This window comes from Pantherophis guttatus, chromosome 2 (genome assembly GCF_059756535.1).
Source record: "Pantherophis guttatus breed Tessera chromosome 2, ASM5975653v1, whole genome shotgun sequence".
Lineage (NCBI taxonomy): Eukaryota > Metazoa > Chordata > Lepidosauria > Squamata > Colubridae > Pantherophis > Pantherophis guttatus.
Genome location: NC_142064.1, coordinates 92561029 through 92579610, shown reverse-complemented (window position 1 = coordinate 92579610; position 18582 = coordinate 92561029).

The following is an 18582-nucleotide window of genomic DNA, read 5'->3' as shown; positions in this document are numbered from 1 at the left end:
TAGGTTACCTGATCATTGACTGCATTGTATCCAAGTAATATCTTTGCTATATCCTTCCTGAACATAAAAGCATTACTGTTCTTTCTTTTTTATGTCTTGAGTACTAAATATTAAGATTTTCTGATAAAAGAAGTGTCTAATTCCAGTCCATTCCTATTTGCCAGTGCCTAAGATACTAATGTTTGTTTTATGCAATTCAACTTTCATTTTTAAGCTTTCCCAAATTTTGGCTTCTTCTGTTCCATGTTCCCACTGTGACTGGATTCTCTTTTCCTTCATAGCAATAACAACTAGACAGTTTTAATCTAATTGCGTCTATAACAATATTCCTATTCCAAAATATCCTAAGCTCTTCCTCAGCATGTTGGGTGCCATCCAATAACTTTATCTTGCCTATCCATGTGATTTTCTTGGAAAAATACAGGAATGCTTTATCAATGCCTTCTCCTGCACAATATGAAATTATGCCTTTGTTACTAGAATAAAAATTGTTACTAGAATAAAAATCCATCTGCAATGTTATCCCGTATAGCTGCTGCCCAGCATGGATCCCTATTTTCTTTAGCTATGCAGCTGGGTGATCCTCATTCCTTGGGTGACTTCGTATATGCTCTCAGAGTATATTCCCAGCATTCTTCATGGATTCCTCCCAGGAGTACTTATCCCCAACCTGCCACAATCAGGCAGCAAAGCTGGACTTGAAGGGGACCTGATGTTCACTTAACAAAAGTAGATCAGAAGTACATCAGATTTCATGAATCTTCAAATACTGAAATACAATTTCCAGTAAATTCATATGAAAAATATATGTATGAGCATGCTTGCTGAGGGGAAAAAATTCTCATTTAAATATATTTTTCTAGAAGAGGGTACAAATTTTTAAAAAATACATAGTTGGAGAGGATCTTTTTTTAAAAAAAAATAGATGATGGTAGAAACAGAACATAATGAAATGATAGTAATAATTGCTGCTAGAACAACTTGAATTTCATGATCATTTGGTGACATTGTTTACCATTTTTGTTCCATTCGTTTTCTTCATTATGTTCAGCTAGCTTCACACCTCTGAGAGTGTGGGCTCCAATTCTGGAGAACTTGTCACCCAAAAAATCTGTTGTTCCTTAAAATGCCATATGAATCTTCCTTGCTTTTGTTGGAACAAATCACTGGTGTCATCTTTCTTTTGAGAAGGTGGTTAGGTGCTCTTTAATTATCTTGGGTTGCCATTCCTTCCATCTGCATTAATTCTTCTTAGACAATTTGAACAAAATTCCTTCTCAGAAAATATATGATCCAGGTGACTCAATGCCATCCAGATAGTAGAGAAAATGGAGTAATAAATACATAAACATTTATTAATATATTTAATACAATTATCCTTTTTCATAGTCTTGAATAATATCATGCCCTCCATCCCACCCCCACAAACACATACAGGTAAAAGACACTGTTTTGTTTCACTGTCAGCAGTGGCAGTTCAAAACTGGATCCTTGACTCACAACAAGCAATTACTAATTGTGCTATTACTTTGAATAGTATTTGTGGCACCCTCAGCCAAGTGTTTGGTATATTCAGCATTTTTACCCTCCTATTGATTATTATTATAATCACGATATAATTATATAATTATAATTACAATTACTCAGGAGCCTGAGTGGTGTAGGAGGCTAATGCCTCCTTCTAAGGCAGCATTTAACATCCAGCTGCCTGCAATTACTGCGAGTTCAATTCTCACCAGGCTCAAGGTCGACTCAGCCTTCCATCCTTTCTAAGGTGGGTAAAATGAGGACTCAGATTGTGGGGGCAATAAACTGACTTTGTATAAATATATACAAAAGTATGAAGGCTATTGCTTAACGCATTGTAAGCCGCCCTGAGTCTCCGGAGAAGGGCAGCATATAAAAATAAATAAATAAATAAAAATAAAATAAAATTATTAAGCAAATTTATATGGCTGCCCAACTCATGCAAGATGATTCTGTGGCTTACAACATTAAAAATCCACAATCTAAAATTCCTAAAGCCCAACCTGCCCCACCCCATCCGCCCCTGAGCAGCAAAAAACACAGTCAAACCAACCACTTGATCAGCTCCGTATCAGCCTGTATTCTCCTAACCTGTTGACAAAACATGCCTTCAGGACCTTTCAGAAGAGTAACAAAGTAGGGCAAATCTTATCACTGGGGCAATGATATTCAGGAGTGAGCCAGAGAAGGGTCTTTTTCTTGGTCTCATCAAATATAATTCCCTAATTATAGATGGCACTATATGCCTTGCCTTCCCACTCTGGTGGGTTGGAGAGATGTAACAGGGGAAAGGTGAACCTTCAAATAAACCCCAGGACCAGTGTTGGTATTCAGCCGGTTCTATCTGGTTCAGGCTAACCAGTAGTGGCGGCAGGAGGCTCCACCCACCTGCCTGGACGTAATCACGTCCCGGTTTGACGCTCCGCGTATGCGCGGAAGGTCCCACACACATTCATATTTGCAAACCAGTAGCGAAGGTAAGTGAATACCACCCCTGCTCGCGACATGCCTGAATTATCCCTTTGGAAGTATCTACCCCCAGTTTAAGAATCACTGAACTACAATGCCTCTCTGCTTAAACAGAACCTGAGCCCAATAAGTCATCTACCTTCCTGGCAAGGAGAGATAAATGTGTTAGCTACATGCAGTCTCTTAATTATATTAATTTTGTACAGTTCACAAAGCATTCAATTTATAAACTACTTCAGCTTTCTTAAAGGAATTATTACTTGCCTTATATTACAGGTAAACCATATAATACCTAAACAGATGGTACTTTTTAAAGATAAATTCTGGCCACTAATTGTCGACAATAAAAAAAATAAAAAGGAGATGGGCCTGCTGTTTGGAAAACATAGTAGAATGGTAACGTGATATGGATAGTAAAATTTTGTTCCAATCTCCCTCCCTAAAAGGAGTTTTGTTCAAATTGTCTAAAAAGAATTAATGCAGATGGAAGGAGTGGCAATCCAAGATAATTAAAGAGCACCTGACTACCATAAACAAGTTTTAGAGCCCTGGTGGCACAGTGGTTAGAATGCAGCATTGAAGGCTACTTCTGCTGACTGCCAATTGCCAGCAGTTTGGCAGGTCAAATCTCACCAGGCTCAAGGTTGATTCAGACTCCCATCCTTCCAAGGTTGGTAAAATGAGGACCCAGATTGTTAGGGGCAAGAGGGTGACTTTGTAAAGCGGTTAGAGAGGGCTGTAAAGCACTGTGAAGTGACATATAAGTCTAAGTGCTATTGCTATTTAGTCTCCAGGTCCAGATTATTTACATCCAAGGATCTTCAAGGAGTCTGTGGTTGCCATGTTAGAGATAAATCTATGAGATTTAAGAGATTATGGAGAGTAGTTGCAATGCCATAGGGTAAATATAATTTTATCTATTTTTTAAAAAGAGGAAAAAAGAGAACTCAGGTAATTATAGAGAGGTCAACTTGACGCTGATGCCAACAAAACTTTGGAACAAATTATAAACAAATCAGTTTATAAATACTTAGGAAATACACATTGCTTGGCAGTAGCCAGAATGAGTTAACAAGTCATGCCAAACCAACATGATCTCCTATTCCAATAGAAAGACCGCTTTAGTTATCTATTAAAATGTGTCAGTACAGAGAGCCAGACTGCTACAGACAATTTAAGTACTGAAAATTAAAACCACTACTTAAGCCACTGAACTGATTATCACCAAATGTCTAGACCAGTGGTGGATTGCTACTGATTTGCCCCAGATCGGGCGAACCAGTAGCGGTGGGAGGCTCCGCCCACTCACCCAGATGCTTCTGCACATGCACAGAAGCATCGCGCGTGAGCACGAGTGTGAGCACACCCATGAGCGAACCAGTAGCGACGGGTTTTGAAACCCACTACTGGTCTAGACCCAGTTCAAAATTTGTCATGAAATCCTAATACAGAAAATGGCAAAATGCAGGATGGATTTTGCTACCATTAGATAGATACAGAGTATCTAAATAACTGTATCCAACAAATGTGTGTTAATGCTTCAGAATCAAACTGGAGGTTATGAATGACATACACAGGGCTTCTTCTAAACCCTGTACTGTACAACATATGTATAGGCAGATAATGGTATAAAAATTGGAAGAATTGGAAGTTTTAGTTTTAGTTTGATAAAAGAACAGAATGTAAAAATATCTGTTATTGATATCCCCAAATTATTATTATTAGATGGGTTAGATGGCACTCAGATTAATTGAATTCATCAGCTATTTCTCTATCATCTTTTTGCAATTAAGAGGCACACATCTGAAAAAAGATGCTAAAACAATGCAAATATTGCCGTTTGAAATTTTCAGCATTCTGACCCTAAGTTAGCAAAGGCAGACTGTTCCCTTGAAATGATGATCAGCAAGTAGAAACTCACATATCTGGGACATGTAATGCAAGCTATTGATGGAGCAGGAAAAATTATTATGATAGACAAGGTAGAAGAGAAAGAGGAAGATAAGAAATAAGTTTTCATATGAGATTCACAGAATGTGCTTGGAATTGAAATAGGCTGTTACCAATGTTAATAAGCATTTATCCGTTCAATCACCAAAATCTAATTTTTAAAAAATAGTATTTTAAAAAGATATTGAAATACTGAAAATACAAAAGAAAAGAGTCAACAATGAATAGTGATATTTCAGTTAAAACACTAAAAATATAATAGTGGTTAAAAAAAACTAATTAAAGAAATAAGCAAGTTATTTACAATGTCTCAAATCAAAACAATTATGAAAAATAAAATGATTAATAGTATAAATCCCCAGGATCCCAATAAAACAGGATCCCAATAAAACTTACCCTTGATATTTTCAGATTTCATCAAATATCAAACTCTTATGATTTGGGATCAAATCACAACTGTTCAGCTATTAAGAACTAAATATAATTATCAGCTTTCAAAGCCGGAAACAAACATCCCAATTAAATAAACCCAGACTCTAGCACCTACCAACATTTTAAACATATAACACATTTGTTTTCTAAATATCCCAGAAAGGAATATAATCCTAATCAATCTCATTCCTAAAAACTATAGATATTAAGATAAAGACCCAATGCTATAGTTGGAAATCATAGGTTAAAGCCGCCATTCTATGAGGGTAACTGCAATTAAATCAAATATATTCTAGCTTCTCTCATATCTCACATTAATTAATCTATCCTTATGCAATCTGTAATGGGAGTTAATAGTGAAATCCCTCTTTAGATATAAATTAATCTTAATATAATATTCATTTTAATAGCATTAATCTTAAACAATTATTTCAGGGAAGTTTGGACTGTTGGATTACATCCATTGAAATTACATACGTATATACATTTCAATTTATTTAATTCACCATGCTGTATATTGGAAATCTTTATCTTCTGTAGAAATCTCTAGCTGTAGTGGGTCTCAAAAATAACAAATTAGACTTATTGCGATTAATTATATAGCCAGGCTATAAATCATACTGCCATATAACTTCAACAAACTTTGGTAATAATTACATAATTATCAAGAACAGCCACAATATCATCAGCATATAAGAACTGTGTTTATTCAGTAAGAGACTGCCAGCATACCTTTAATATCTTAAGATTTAAAATGTTAAATATTACTAAGCTTTTAATATTATTGTGCTTTTTCTGAATTTAAGTGTCAATATTTATCTTTTTAATTTTAATTTTAATTTACATTGTTGTTTTTATCTTGTTGTAAGCTGCCTACAGTCACTTGATGGTGAGATGGCTAGCATATAAATTTAATAAATAAATATATACATATCTTGAGATAAAGGCCACCATGCCTTTAATATGTTAAGACTGTCTAATAGAGAAAGTATTCAAGAACCAAACTGGAAATTAAAATAATAATAATAATAATAATAATAATAATAATAATAATAATAATAATAATTTTATTTCTATACCGCCCTTCTCCCGAAGGACTCAGGGCGGTGTACAGCCAATTTAAAAACACAAGACACAACAAGAGACCAGGGACTTCCTTGTCAAATGCCATGATGTAAATTAAAATATTGAGAGACATATCCACTGGTAATTACTCTAGGAACAGGATCAGAAGTGGGTTTCAGCAGGTTCTGACCAGTTCTGGAGAACTGGTAGTGGAAATTTTGAGTAGTTCGGAGAACTGGTAGTAAAAATTCTGACTGGCCCTGCCCCCAAGTCCCAGCTGATCAGGAGGAAATGGGGATTTTGCCGTAACCTTCTCCTGGATTGGGGACTGAATGGAGATTTTACAGTATCCTTCCCCTGCAGTGAGGTGGGAATGGGGATTTTATACTATCCTTCCCCTGCCACGCCCACCAAGCCATGCCACGCCCACCAAGCCACACCCACAGAACTGGTAGTAAAAAATTTTGAAACCACCACTGAACGGGATGAATTGTAATCCAAAGTACAAATGGAAATGGAAATTCATACCTTTTTAAAACATATCTCATAAATTCACCCTAGACAAAATCAAACATCTTTTTAGTATCTAAATTAGAATTGCTGTTTCTTGTTTATTTATTTATTTATTATTTAAATTTTTATACCGCCCTTCTCCCAAGGGACTCAGGGCTGTGCACAGCCAGCAATAAAACACACATATACATAAAATTTAAAAACAATTTAAAATATATTAAATAATTTGGTCCCAATATTATTAAAAAAAAAAACTAAGACAACCATTAAAATTCATGTTTAGGCCAGCCCAGCTTGTTGGAACAATAACGTCTTGAGGGCACGGCAATACCATGGTCGATGGTATCAAAAGCCGCTGAGAGGTCTAATAGGACCAGGACAGGGGAACAACCCCTCTCCCGAGCCCTCCAGAGATCATCAACCAATGCGACCACTGCTGTTTCCATGCTGTACCCCAGCCTGAAGCCTGACTGGTACGGATCTAGATAGACAGCTTCATCCAGGTACTGGGGGAGTTGTCGCACCACCACACTCTCAACAACCTTCGCCACAAAGCGAAGGTTGGAGACTGGACGATAGTTCGCTAATATAGCCGGGTCCAGGGAAGCCTTCTTGAGGAGGGGCCTCACCACGGCCTCTTTCAAGGCGGAGGGGAAGCAATGTGCAGCAATGCCAACCAGCAGGGGAATATTGTCAGAGATTTTATAAATCTAGATACAGGTGGGCATATTATGGGTTGTATTACTTTGTGTAGTCTCCTAGCTGATGTTGCTGTTAATATTTTAGCTTTTATGTTAAGCAAAGATATTGGTCTTAACTTTCAAGTCAAGCAAAGATATGCTACAAGCCAATACATTTTGTAGGATGTTTCTCAGAGTTTAATTATTGTGAATGAACAAAATATAATCCCCTCACACACAACAAAGTGCCAATAGGTCTATCAATATTCTATATCATTCAGCAGAAAAGCCATTTGGTTTGGGGGCTTTGCCCAATTTCATAGATTGCAAAGCCTCTGTAATCTCTTGTAATGTCAATAGTTGTCCCAGTATATTTTTATGTTCTTGGGAAAACTCTTCCCTTTCCTTGTGTCCCAAACTTCGCTATTTAGTTACAGAAGTCTCTATTTGATTTAACAGAGTACACTATTAGTAAAACTATTAATTAGTAGATTCTGTTTTGAAAAAATAATTGCCCATTGTTAGTCTGTATTTTGGAAATAAAATTCCATTGCTTCTGTTGTTCAAAAATAGGCCAAAAACTTCCCAGTTTTCTTTCCAGGTTCTCAATATTTTTGATTAGTAATTTTTGAAGTATATACTGTGTTTCTGCAAAAATAAGACCCTGTCTTATATTTTTTTGAACCCTGAAATAAGCTCTTGGCCTTATTGCCATGCGTCAAAAGACCGATCGGGCTTATTATCAGGGGATGTCTTATTTTGGGGAAAACGGTACAAATTTTCTGAATTTAAAAGCTAGAATATAATTTTTGCTTAGGGTAAATGTTTGATATGATTCATCTGTGGGGTTGATAGAATACAACAAGAGTAAACCTTAACCATCAGTTCTAGCTGCATAAACTTGGAGTCTCTACATCTCTGTCTCTCTCTGTGTGTGTCTCCCACCCCCACACCTTTTCTGAAGCAAAAGAAATGATCACCTAACTAATTTCCTTAAATGTGTGCAGTCAAGAAGCACTTCTTCTAAGATGGGCAGCTATATACATTTGATTAAAAAATAAATAAATACAATGCATGCCATACAATTAAAGTCTGGTTAAGCCCCAATTCAAAAAAGGAACGTATTTCCTCCTTAATGCCCCTGTTTCCCCTAAAATAAGACATCCCCTGGTAATAAGCCCAATTGGGCCTTTGAGCTCATGCACTAAAATAAGCCCCCCCTGAAAATAAGCCCTCCCCAAAAATATTTAAATGCATGCACAGCCAGTCCCCGCCATTTCCTCTGGTTTCCTCCACGTGCCCCAAAATAAGGCCAAGCGGTTATTTCGGGGTTAAATAAATATAAGACAAGGTCTTATTTTTAGAGAAACACAGTAAGATTCAGCAATACAGTTTCAGTAAGATAAAAGGTATTCAGGTAGTATCTAGAGTTAGCTGATTTATAAGTATTAATTTTTAAAATTACAGTCACAGGAGCATGATCTTAAATTGCAGCAAGGCGTGAAGAATCCATAACCCATTGAATCACTGAAACAGAAGAAATAGAAAAATAATCTAATTGAATTTTTTTATGTGCAATGTGAACAAAAGTGTTCTTTTTGACATAATGCTATCTAACCTTCTAGTAAAATGCATTGTGTTATTTATTTGATTGGCATTGTAAAGCAGGTTTCCTGTTTAAAAAATATTGAATTAAAAGAAATACTAATATTAATAACTAAGTGTATCCCAAGATAACTAGGTTGGGTAACATAAGAAATTAAAGACACAACACTGTCACCCCAAATGAAACAAAGGAATATATGCAGTACAGGTTAAATATACAAGTTATACATAAATATAGTGCAATATATAACTGTATGTTTGTATATGCATGTATAGTATATATACATTCACAGTGATATATATACATATATAGATTGGTGTGAGCTCTTTTGAATATTTTTAAAATGTCTCTTGACCTAGTCTTGGCATTTGAAGGAAAGAACCATAAAGGAAAATGAAAAACAAACTGTCATGAAAAACAAACAAACAAAATATGTTTGGAAGAAATGCTGAAAGGTCATATGCTTTGTAATACAAAAGAGAACAGAAGATATTGCAAGGTATTTTACTCCCACCTTAAAAATTGAACATGTTTCTTTGTACGGCATACTGAGCAGCTGAGAACTAAGAACAGCCTTTTGCTCATCTTGCAAAATGAAGTGTTGGATATTGTCTCTAAATTTTCTGAAAGAGTTTGCCTGTGTTTTCAATCACATGCCTTGCTCAATAAAGTCAATACTGTAGCAAATTCTTGTGCGGATCATCCTTTATTTCATCTAGTGTGATTTAAAACCTCGCTTGTAATTTTCCTGAAGCTAATAGAATTTCCATTAAAGTATGCCTTTGAGCGGTTTGATGAAACAGGCCCTCTTTCTAGAATTTAAAAGCAACTTGTTTTTGTTTTGGCTCAGAAGAGCATTTTAAAAATGCCTCTGGATGAAAGCAAGCTGATTTGAAAATAAATGCAACTTTAATTGAATGCATAGCTGATTCCAGCACTTCCTGATGGGATGTTAGATATGTCATTTGAACTGGATAATGCAAATTCCTTAATTATGTGTTTGGCTTAACATCACCACATAGCTGCAATTAGTCATCAAACACAAATCTTTGCACGTATTTCTTGACTTGCCATTTTAAAAATCTATAGCTTTCATATCAGTTACTCAGTGTCATGACTTTATAATGATTCCATTGAAAAAAAAGCAGTATTTTTTTTTTTTAACAAACTGTCCTTTTTGGAGGATTGATTAATCTGGATGATTATACCTGCTAGGATCTAAGGTTGCAAACATTCTGCTAATAATATGCAAAGTAGTAACAGTATTAACAATAGCAAGAATAAGACTACATTTATTAAACTGAAACTGCAGGTGTGTTTGTTTCCTGCCATATTTTCCCCAAAATTTAATCTTGACCCTGCCAAGACCACAGTCATGATTCTGTAGTCTTATCAAACTGAATTTAGAGGGACTGATCTTGTGCAATAACATGTTGTTTCCTTAAAGAGAATTGCAGAAAATTCCAATGACCAGAGAAAGTGATTGTCCATTTTTAGATAAATTCCTCACTCCATAAACCACTGGGGATGTAATTTTCTTCATATTAAAAAAAAAAAAAAAGAGCTTGGGAAGTGCAAAGTATTCCATGTACAAAATTATCTGTGTTCAGATGAACTTTGTATGAAAAGGAACATAGGGTTCTGTGCTGTTGGTTCCAGATGGTATATAAAACAGAGCTGTTTTATTCTGGACAGAATCCAGTACTGCATCATTCCAGATGGAAAAGTATATTCAGCTGTTTTAGACTCTTTTTGTTGACTTGAGTTGATGTCTCTTGTGACTTGGATCTATATTGTCTTATGAGATTTAGTGATGAAGTGAGACTTTTGCTGGTAACTTATTTATACGATAATAGGATGATTTTAATTAGATAGAAAGAGAGGCGTATCCCCCACTCTATCCCCATTCATATGATTTTCAAAACAGCCCTTTTGAATTAAAAAGAAATCCACTACTACTCAGAGCACTGGCTGAGAGATGGATTCCAAGTGTAATTGATATCAGAGGGTTTGTGTTCAATTTTAAAGCCTTACATGATTCAGAATCTAGATATAACCAAAGCTGCTTTCTCTAAGGCACCTGGTAAATTCTAGACAGAGGGCTTGCTGAGAGTTTCATATCTGAGGGAATGCTGAGGTTATCATGCTGAGGGTCTTCATCCTTGAGCTCTCTAACCACTATCTCTGGAATGAATCTGGGACAATTTGCCTTGGCCAACTCATTGCAGCCAATTCACTATGGGACAACTCACCATGGGACAACTTGCCACAGGACAAGAGTCACAGTAATATAGAAGAAATGGTGGAATAGAATCATTAAAGAAAGGATGCAAAAAGAAAGACAGAATGAAATGTGAATGACAAATTATTTTAAATACTTAAATTGAATTATTGAATTGTCCTATAGTGAGTTGGTTGCACCAAGTTGGCCTTGGTGTGTTTGCTGTGGCAAGTTGACCAAGTTAAGTTGTCCCACTCTACTCTGGAACAACCCACTCTGAGATATCCAAACCTCTCCCTCCATATTATCTTTTTGAAGAGCTATGAAGGGCACCTCAGGAACTTTGAAGACAATACTGCACCTGTACATCTGGGCTTTGCTATTGTATTTTTATTGCCTTATGTTGATCCGTTTATGCTGTTCAGGCTCCGAAAAAGTATTCAGTATGTGTGCATTTATTTATTTCAAATTTTATTTTATTTCCAATGCTTTTATGCCACTTCAATCATTCTCTCTCTAAACTTGTTTCCTGTTAATGCTGAGATTCAGAATGCTTTTATGTAGTGCATCTTCAAATGCACTCTGAAAATTCCAGAATCAACAGGGACTATGGGCAAAAAACAGAAACAAACAACAAACCTTCTAGCTGTTTGAGCAGCTAAGCTTAGGTTTGGATGTGCACCTTCTGTTCATATGCTTGGAAAGTACTAATGCAGTCTATGTGCATGTTTCAACTTGTTGGGTTTTGACTTCTTTCTGCATTTTTTTTTATTTAGCAGGTCAAGTATTAAAAAGGGGTGGTAGTGATGGCTAATTATTTTTTCTGAGTGTTATCTAATAATGTACTGTAACGAAGAATCTGGTAGTGAAGATAGAGATCTTTGGTGTTTCCTGGGGTTGGGTCCAGTGGTGGGATTCAAGTAATTTAACAACCGGTTCTCTGCCCTAATGATTTCTTCCAAAAACCAGTTTGCCAAACTGCTCAGAAAGTTAACAACCAGTTCTCCCGAACTGGTGCGAACTGGCTGAATACCACCACTGGTTGGGTCCTTTCCCTCCCTCCCTCCTTCCTTCCTTCCTTCCTTCCTTTTCCTTTTCCTTCCTTCCTTCCTTCCTTCCTTCCTTCCTTCCTTCCTTCCTTCCTTCCTTCCTTCCTTTTCCTTCCTTCCATCTGTCCGTCTGTCCATCTGTTTATTTATTTGCCATCCATCTCACTTCTTCTTCTCTCCTACTAGGTTCAACTGCATTCCTATTTTCATGACAGCTTAATGGTTTATTTTAATTTGTCCTCTCCCATTAGAGCCTGAGTTTTCAAAATTATTATTTGTTTTCCCTCCATCTTTTTCACAGACTCAGGGTATTTACCTGAAATACAGTTTGTATGCCTATGATAACACACAAATGGCAGATTGGCAGATTATGTTTACCTTCTTTTTTCTTTCATAAACTTGTTCTGAGTCCTATTGTTTTATCGGTCTGGAACATCCAGAACTATTTTAGATCCTGGATTGTCTAGACCAGTGTTTCTCAACCTTGGAAGCTTGAAGATGGGTGGACTTCAACTCCCAGAATCCCCCAGCCAGCGCTGCTGGCTGGGGGATTCTGGGAGTTGAAGTCCACCCATCTTCAAGCTACCAAGGTTGAGAAACACTGGTCTAGAATTTGGTTTCAGATCTTGTTTGGTTTAGACCAGGGGTGTCAAACTTGCAGCATGTAGGCTAGATGTGTCATGCACTGGCCACGCCCACCCCCAGTTTAGCAAAGGGGAAAAAAGTCACGCTACATCACGTGACAACAACATGACGCCGTGAGTTTGACACCCCTGGTTTAGACTATACCTGGTTTGGAATGAATACAATAGAACTCTCACAATGTACAGTTCTTTTTGAGTTTGAAACAAAACACTTTAAATGTTGAATATGTTCCTAATGAAAATCTTTAATATACTCTTGCATGTACATATAGACACATATACACACATGCATGTATACAGTACTAATCTAGATTTAACCAAAAGAAATGTGCATGCAAATTCCACTATTTTGCCTAAAAAATAATAAAAATAAAAATGAATATATGTTCCTTAAAGTTTTTCATATTTTAAAATATTTAACAGTAGAATTTTAAGTCTATATTTCTGCTCTATGGCAGGCTTTATCCATTGATTAAGAACACACACATATATGCATATGCACACATATATAAACAGACTCATGGCATGCCTTCATTTACCCACTGAATCATTTACATTAATAAAATGAATTGCAGTGCAAGCATCTCCACAATTAAAAATAATATTTTTTAAAAAAATTCATAGGCATAATTACTTCTGCAAAAAGTATGAGGTCGCTTTCAGTACAGCAGTTTAGCTAAGTAAATAGAGACATAAAGAACTAAGAACATTTGCAGTACTAGCTGTACTTTGCTTTATAGAGAAGCTAACAGAGAAATTGGTCTCTCTCTTACTATTAATGTGTCAGTTTGACATTTAGAAAGGAATTAAGTGCAGCTGCTGAAGAACTCTAAAGAAAATTTTTCTTGGTATGCAAAATGGAATTGATATGATATGGAAACGATTACTACTATGGGAGGGATCTTGCACCATAAGAAAATAAGTACATGAAGAAATGAACTACTTCAGCATACATTTTAATTATTGAATTGTGAAAAATGATTTACACTTATTTACATAGTTTATTTTTAAAATAATATTTACAGAGGATTTTTATTGCAAAATGATAAAATAATGTTCATATTGTATATTCCACCATTATTTTAGTCTTCATTTCTATCAGGGCCATGTGCAAGTTGTGATTGCACAGAAATTCTGTTGGTAACTTGATAGACACAAAGAAAAAAAAGAGAAATATGCATCTATTTCTCTTTTATTTTAGTTTTGTCTTTGGGTGCTATTTTGATACCACTAATTACAGCATCCTTTTGGATAGACTAGATAAATTGGGAATTGGGGCCACTGTAATTCATCTGTTCTGTTCCAACATAATGCAGAAAGATTGTTTGTTTGTTTGTTTATCATATTTATATGGCTGCGCATCTCATGCAACATGTTTCTGGGTCATAGATATGTATAAAACAATCATAAAAACAATTTTATAAAACATTCAAAAGTACAAAAAGACTAACATTATAAAACACTGAGAGAATCATATTACAAACTAAGGAGACATCTAATCAAATTACTATGCATGCACTATCTCACCTTGTCATTTTATTATTGACATGAAACCAGAGATCATACAATCCAGAGATCTAAAATAAGACAGATTTTGCTTTTTTATTGAAATCAGATGAAATCATATGGGAGTGTCAAACCAATAATAAGTGACATTCAAGATGATGACTGTCTTGCTTCAGGCTTAGCAAATACACCAACTCAATTTACAAGTGGCTTATGGATGAGTATATTGAAGTCAATTACAAGGGCAGGCAGTGTGCAGATTCATGGAAGCACTGGAAAATAATGGAAAGCAAAGTTTGTCTGATAGATAGGTGCAGCATGGACAATTTAGAGGACAGTTGAAAGTGAGCACAGATTAAGGAAATAATAGGTAGCAGTGACAGAGAGCCAACATAGTCCAAAATAGTCCAACAATCAAATGCAGGTTAATCATGGGCATTGGCATCTTTACTTCTTGAGGACCTCATTTGCTCTGCTTTCCAAAGCTGCTAATGTGTTCTGGGGCTGATACCTTGTCAGGATTATGCTGCACATCATCTTTTTCTTCTAAACTTTCTCCTGCAGATTTAGGCTGAGTCTAGCATCAGATGGTTTTGATTGGTTGCTTGCTCCTGCAGTTGGCAATCCTGCAGCTTCAGAGGAGCCCTAAGCAATAGCAAAACAAAAACAAAAACAAAAACCCAACTCAAATAAGATGATAAATAACTCAGCTGATTATGGAACTTGAGTGGGGCTAGCGTATGTGGGTTGCAATTGTCATTAGAGATGTAAGTGGTTCATGGGATACATGGTGCTTTTCATTAACTTGGAGAGTGAAACAGCTATAAATCCTACTACAATATCTTGGTTACAAGTGTTGAGTCACCATTGTTGGGGGGGGTCTGGGAGGCTGCCAGGACGTCACCCGTGTGGAATGGGGAGCCGAGCAGCGAGACGGCCAGAGCAAGACGGCACGGCACACACAGCAATCCCTGAACCCATCAGCCTCCCACTCGGTTCCTGGTCAGCAACGTTCTATGTCAGCAATGTCCGATGACGTCGGAATCCGTCAGAATTACCACAACTGCTAAACAGCTGATTGGAGGGGGGGAGTAATTGGGATATTAAGTGCCGGATGCTGGTTTCGGAGTTAAGTTTGGGATAAATAGCACTGTGCTGCAGTTGCGCACAGCGCTGACTTTGAACCAACCATCCGACCTGCGCTTTGCCTTTGGCTGTGAATCTACAATAACCTTAGTAAAACTTGCATTCTCATCTCTGCTTGTGGTGATTTGTTACATTCGCAGCTCAAGACGAAAGACAAGCCAAGAGAAAGTCAGCACTCTGTTCTTATTTCTACTCATCAGTTCAGCATCCCTTTTGGCTCTTTTGAAGGTTAGGAGAATGGCAGAGGGGATGGTTCTGGAGGGACTGGAGATGGAGAAGGCGTGCAAAGTAGAAGCGGAGGAGGGACTGCTTGCAGAAGAGGCTAAAGAAAGCCCTGAGCAAGCGGTGGTGAAACCGAAGGTCAGGCAGCCCAAGAGCGGGGTTCGCCCAGAGGAAGAGGGTCTCCTGGGACAGCGAACACGAGCTGGACAGTACTCCACAGAGGAGTGGTGGCACAGCTCAGTTCTCCTCGGACCACGGATGCCAAGACCCCCTCGGTTAGGAGCCTCTTTCCAGGGATGGAGGGAGAGGCATTGGATGGACGATGATGAAGGAGAATGGGGATACGCAATGGGTTCTGGTCCTAGTACCATGGACGTCTTCCTGCCTTTGACAAAATAGCTCTGCCTTTGACAGACTTGTTGCGAACCAAACCGGCAACGTCAAAACCAAGACTGGGACAACTGTTGATGTGGACGTAATTGGGATATTAAGTGCCGGATGCTGGTTTCGGAGTTAAGTTTGGGATAAATAGCTCTGTGCTGCAGTTGCACACAGCGCTGACTTTGAACCAACCATCCGACTTGTGCTTTGCTTTTGGCTGTGAATCTATAATAACCTTAGTAAAACTTGCATTCTCATCTCTGCTTGTGGTGATTTGTTACGTTCGTGGCTCGAGACGAAAGACAAGCCGAGACAAGCCTGTTTACATAGGTTGCCTTTGAAGACTGCTTGGAAATGCCAGTTTAATGCTTAGTGCAACATTGATTGTTGATAGAACTGGTTGCATGTAATATGTCAACAAGACTTCATCAGGAATCTTAATTGCTAACGTGTTTCTGTTAGCAGCTTCAAATGCTGGTGTCTACCTATGAAGTTCTAACAGTGACTCAGAACATGGCTCCATAAAGCACAGTTTTCTATCAGACAGGTTCTTGTCTCGACCCACTGATCATGGTGAAATGTCACATGATCAGAGCAGCAGTCTTGTTGAGTACTGTAATAGGATCCCATCTTCCTGTCAACAGAAAATTTTCTGGTTGAAAACAAAGGATGTTTCATTTGCTTTAGGCAGATAACAATCCATCTATCATAATTTCCATTTAAGTTTCACATATTGTATATTTTTTATTAATCCTACGGTTTTGTGATGTTTGTTTATAAACTGTTTTATTGATTTACTAGATAGGAAACCATTTCTTCCCAATGATTACATATGACTCATGGAGAGAAGAATAGATGTTCTTAAAAATAAATGGATATATGTCCAATTGACCGAACATTTCACTGTGGATAAGTGTGAGTGCCTTTGAAGCTTAGTGTGGTTTGCCTAGTTACAGAGTTGAGCATGGCCTCTTTCACAATCTCTCTTCCTGTTCCCCTCACATCATTTCTATCCAATTTTATTTCCCCACTTTCTTACTCCATCTCCTTTCTGATCTTTTTTCCTTCCCCACTCTTTGTTTTTGGTGGGAGGAAAGAAGGGTCCATACCTGTGATAGGTTCATTTAAAAATGATCTAGAAAAGGTATTTTGAACGTAATGAGTCAAACCCTCTCTCATTTTTTCCTCAGTTTTCTATATGAGACTTCTGAGGTAAAGATGCTACTTTGAGAAATCTACTCAAAGTTAACCTGAGTCTTAAAGTAGCAACACCTCTTTTCAAGATTACAAAGAAGCCTAAAAAAAGCTTTGAGATCTTAATAAATGACAAAGTGTTCCACCGGTGTTGGTTTCAAGTATTTCCAATTCTTCAGAATCTTCATAGCCTTAATGTCTCTGGGTTCTTGTATGTGATGGAAAGTTCTTGAGGTACAGAAAGATAAAAACAAATTGATTTTATAAATGAGAAACCTTATTTTACAGGCAATTAATTTTAATCAGTAGTTATTAATTAGATGAATGTTATACTTTTGTTGTTCTGGCATTTTTAAAGTGTGGCTTCTGGTAAGTATTAGACTGTATATGGGAGAGATATTATATATATCTCCAGATGGGATGGGGATGGGGATGGGGATGGGGATGGGGATGGGGATGGAGATGGAGATGGAGATGCAGATAGATAGATAGATGATAGATAGATAGATAGATAGATAGATAGATAGATAGATAGATAGATGAATAACTTTATTGTCATTGTACGTGTATACACAATATACCTATACAACGAAATTCACTTAACACCCAAAGACCAGGTCCAACACACATAATAATCCCCAAACACACTCCCACCCACCACAATTCCCCACCCCTAAACCACCCAAACATCCACACAACAGACCAAGTAATGCTGTCCAACAGCTCACTAATGGTAGCCCTTTAGTTCATTGTTGAGTGCAATTATAGCTATGGGTAAAAACTATTCAGAAAATGTGTGGTCCAAGTTTTAATTGTTCTGTATCTTCTGCCAGAAGACAACAGTCCAAAAAGATTGTAAGCAGAATGGGAAGAGTTTCTGAGAATGTTATGCAACTTTCTCAAACAGTGAGATTCGAAGATGTCATCCAGGGCTGGTAGCTGGAGTCCAATTATATTCTGGACAATTTTAATGATCCCCTGTAGAGCTTTTTTGTCCGCTACAGAGCTGCTCCCATACCATGCAAGAATGCCATATGTCAGGACACTCTCAATGGTGCTGCGATAGTAGGACAGAAGTAGATGCTGAGATAGATTTATCTTCCTGAGCATTCTCAGGAAGTACAGCCTCTTCTGTGCCTTCTTCACAAGCATGTTAGCATTCATAGTCCATGAGAGGTCCTCCGAGATATAAGTGCCCAGAAATTTAAAACTACTTACCCTCTCCACCACCTCACCATTTATGTACAATGATAGATGTACATCTCTCTTCCTCCTGAAGTCAATTATAAGTTCTTTAGTTTTTGTGGTGTTTTGAGATAGACACATACATTTATATGCATAAGGACTAGTTGGTGCAGAAGCTGAAGATACTAGGCTAGGAAGAGGCCATGACTTTTAGTCCAGCTGGGTGACTTTCTCTCTCTCAATCTTCAGGAAAAAAAAGGCAGTAGCAGACCACTTCTGAAAATGCTGCCAA